Source organism: Oncorhynchus keta, unplaced genomic scaffold (assembly GCF_023373465.1).
Source record: "Oncorhynchus keta strain PuntledgeMale-10-30-2019 unplaced genomic scaffold, Oket_V2 Un_contig_15550_pilon_pilon, whole genome shotgun sequence".
NCBI lineage: Eukaryota > Metazoa > Chordata > Actinopteri > Salmoniformes > Salmonidae > Oncorhynchus > Oncorhynchus keta.
Genome location: NW_026279381.1, coordinates 11329 through 15467, shown reverse-complemented (window position 1 = coordinate 15467; position 4139 = coordinate 11329). Strand labels below are relative to the sequence as shown.

Here is a 4139-nt window from a genome sequence, read left to right as displayed (position 1 = left end):
GTATTAACTCTTTAGGTGTTTGTAGTGATGACAGTATTAACTCTTTAGGTGTTTGTAGTGATGACAGTATTAACTCTTTAGGTGTTAGTAGTGATGACAGTATTAACTCTTTAGGTGTTAGTAGTGAGACAGTATTAACTCTTTAGGTGTTATAGTGATGACAGTATTAACTCTTTAGGTGTTTGTAGTGATGACAGTATTAACTCTTTAGAAGGTGTTAGTAGTGATGACAGTATTAACTCTTTAGGTGTTAGTAGTGATGACAGTATTAACTCTTTAGGTGTTTGTAGTGATGACAGTATTAACTCTTTAGGTGTTTGTAGTGATGACAGTATTAACTCTTTAGAAGGTGTTAGTAGTGATGACAGTATTAACTCTTTAGGTGTTTGTAGTGATGACAGTATTAACTCTTTAGAAGGTGTTAGTAGTGATGACAGTATTAACTCTTTAGGTGTTAGTAGTGATGACAGTATTAACTCTTTAGGTGTTTGTAGTGATGACAGTATTAACTCTTTAGAAGGTGTTAGTAGTGATGACAGTATTAACTCTTTAGGTGTTGTAGTGATGACAGTATTAACTCTTTAGGTGTTTGTAGTGATGACAGTATTAACTCTTTAGAAGGTGTTAGTAGTGATGACAGTATTAACTCTTTAGGTGTTAGTAGTGATGACAGGTGATGACAGTATTAACTCTTTAGGTGTTTGTAGTGATGACAGTATTAACTCTTTAGGTGTTTGTAGTGATGACAGTATTAACTCTTTAGGTGTTAGTAGTGATGACAGTATTAACTCTTTAGGTGTCTGTAGTGATGACAGTATTAACTCTTTAGGTGTTAGTAGTGATGACAGTATTAACTCTTTAGAAGGTGTTTGTAGTGATGACAGTATTAACTCTTTAGGTGTCTGTAGTGATGACAGTATTAACTCTTTAGGTGTTTGTAGTGATGACAGTATTAACTCTTTAGAGTGATGACAGTTTAACTCTTTAGTAGTGATGACAGTATTAACTCTTTAGGTGTTTGTAGTGATGACAGTATTAACTCTTTAGGTGTTTGTAGTGATGACAGTATTAACTCTTTAGGTGTTAGTAGTGATGACAGTATTAACTCTTTAGGTGTTTGTAGTGATGACAGTATTAACTCTTTAGGTGTTTGTAGTGATGACAGTATTAACTCTTTAGGTGTTAGTAGTGATGACAGTATTAACTCTTTAGGTGTTAGTAGTGATGACAGTATTAACTCTTTAGGTGTGACAGTATTAACTCTTTAGGTGTTAGTAGTGATGACAGTATTAACTCTTTAGGTGTTGTAGTGATGACAGTATTAACTCTTTAGGTGTTTGTAGTGATGACAGTATTAACTCTTTAGGTGTTTGTAGTGATGACAGTATTAACTCTTTAGGTGTTTGTAGTGATGACAGTATTAACTCTTTAGAAGGTGTTTGTAGTGATGACAGTATTAACTCTTTAGGTGTTAGTAGTGATGACAGTATTAACTCTTTAGAAGGTGTTAGTAGTGATGACAGTATTAACTCTTTAGGTGTTAGTAGTGATGACAGTATTAACTCTTTAGGTGTTTGTAGTGATGACAGTATTAACTCTTTAGGTGTCTGTAGTGATGACAGTATTAACTCTTTAGAAGGTGTTAGTAGTGATGACAGTATTAACTCTTTAGGTGTTTGTAGTGATGACAGTATTAACTCTTTAGAAGGTGTTAGTAGTGATGACAGTATTATCTCTTTAGAAGGTGTTTGTAGTGATGACAGTATTAACTCTTTAGGTGTTTGTAGTGATGACAGTATTAACTCTTTAGGTGTTTGTAGTGATGACTTTAGAAGGTGTTAGTAGTGATGACAGTATTAACTCTTTAGAAGGTGTTTGTAGTGATGACAGTATTAACTCTTTTGAAGGTGTTAGTAGTGATGATAGTATTATCTCTTTAGATGTCTGTAGTGATGACAGTATTAACTCTTTAGGTGTCTGTAGTGATGACAGTATTAACTCTTTAGAAGGTGTTAGTAGTGATGACAGTATTAACTCTTTAGGTGTTTGTAGTGATGACAGTATTAACTCTTTAGAAGGTGTTAGTAGTGATGACAGTATTAACTCTTTAGAAGGTGTTTGTAGTGATGACAGTATTAACTCTTTAGGTGTTTGTAGTGATGACAGTATTAACTCTTTAGAAGGTGTTTGTAGTGATGACAGTATTAACTCTTTAGAAGGTGTTTGTAGTGATGACAGTATTAACTCTTTAGAAGGTGTTTGTAGTGATGACAGTATTAACTCTTTAGAAGGTGTTAGTAGTGATGACAGTATTAACTCTTTAGAAGGTGTTTGTAGTGATGACAGTATTAACTCTTTAGAAGGTGTTAGTAGTGATGACAGTATTATCTCTTTAGAAGGTGTTAGTAGTGATGACAGTATTAACTCTTTAGGTGTTTGTAGTGATGACAGTATTAACTCTTTAGGTGTTAGTAGTGATGACAGTATTAACTCTTTAGAAGGTGTTAGTAGTGATGACAGTATTAACTCTTTAGAAGGTGTTTGTAGTGATGACAGTATTAACTCTTTAGAAGGTGTTAGTAGTGATGACAGTATTAACTCTTTAGAAGGTGTTAGTAGTGATGACAGTATTAACTCTTTAGAAGGTGTTTGTAGTGATGACAGTATTAACTCTTTAGAAGGTGTTAGTAGTGATGACAGTATTAACTCTTTAGAAGGTGTTAGTAGTGATGACAGTATTAACTCTTTAGAAGGTGTTTGTAGTGATGACAGTATTAACTCTTTAGAAGGTGTTTGTAGTGATGACAGTATTAACTCTTTAGAAGGTGTTAGTAGTGATGACAGTATTAACTCTTTAGGTGTTTGTAGTGATGACAGTATTAACTCTTTAGAAGGTGTTTGTAGTGATGACAGTATTAACTCTTTAGAAGGTGTTAGTAGTGATGACAGTATTAACTCTTTAAGGTGTTTGTAGTGATGACAGTATTAACTCTTTAGAAGGTGTTAGTAGTGATGACATTATTATCTCTTTAGAAGGTGTTTGTAGTGATGACAGTATTAACTCTTTAGAAGGTGTTAGTAGTGATGACATTATTAACTCTTTAGAAGGTGTTTGTAGTGATGACAGTATTAACTCTTTAGAAGGTGTTAGTAGTGATGACAGTATTAACTCTTTAGAAGGTGTTTGTAGTGATGACAGTATTAACTCTTTAGAAGGTGTTTGTAGTGATGACAGTATTAACTCTTTAGAAGGTGTTAGTAGTGATGACATTATTAACTCTTTAGAAGGTGTTTGTAGTGATGACAGTGTTAGTGGGAAACAGCAGCAGTCTACTCCACATGTCAGTATCAAGGGTAATCAATAGATAGCCCACGTTGTCCTTTAGCATGTCTATATCCTCAGACTTGATGGGTAAGTAGACAGGCTGTCGTGAGTTATTTCATCTGTAGGTAGGGTTAGGAAATGAGGATACAGCTAGTGGAGAGAACATGCTGTATGTCTCTGACTTTATGCTGGACACAGTGTTTCTTTTGGAAACAGTAACGTTGTGTTTCCAAGACAGTTTTCCCCTTGGGCACAATAAAGTGGATCTTATCTTCTGACATTAAGTCCCCACCACTCCACTGGTTAAGGTTAGGGTTAGGGTTAGGGGGTCACTAGTGTAACTCCCCACCACTCCACTGTTGGATGTGTAGTTACAGACTACCCAGGGTTAAGGTTAGGGTTAAGGTTAAGGTTAAGGTTAAGGTTAAGGTTAAGGTTAGGGTTAAGGTTAAGGTTAAGGTTCAGGTTAGGGTTAGGGTTAGGTTAAGGTTAAGGCTAAGGTTAGGGTCAGGGGGTCACTAGTGTAACTCACCACCACTACACTGTCAGTGGTCACCTCTCTGTAGGTGCAGTTACAGACGGCCCAGGGTTAAGGTTAAGGTTAAAGTTAGGGTTAGGCTAAGGTCAAGGTCAGGGTTAAGGTTAGGGGGTCACTAGTGTAACTCACCACCACTCCACTGTCAGTGGTCACCTCTCTGTAGGTAAAGTTACAGACGGCCCAGGCCAGGTAGTAGGTGGACATACGAGGAGTCCTGGAGAAGTGGTTGGTCACCCAGCCATCATCATCAGAGATGGAGGCCTCTACAGGCATGTT

At 36.1% G+C, this 4139-nt stretch overlaps 1 long non-coding RNA gene across 2 annotated transcripts; it reads left to right on the top strand.

Annotated features, from left to right (window-relative positions):
- Nucleotides 1-1489: 1489 nt before the first annotated feature.
- On the top strand, nt 1490-3180 carry LOC127919019 (uncharacterized). Of its 2 annotated transcripts, none has more exons than XR_008101683.1 (3): nt 1490-1504; nt 2364-2753; nt 3145-3180. It is a non-coding gene; the product is annotated as an uncharacterized LOC127919019 (long non-coding RNA). The 2 variants fall into 2 exon arrangements; XR_008101682.1 differs by lacking the exon at nt 3145-3180 and having other exon boundaries at nt 2364-2645; nt 2682-2789.
- Nucleotides 3181-4139: the final 959 nt, after the last annotated feature.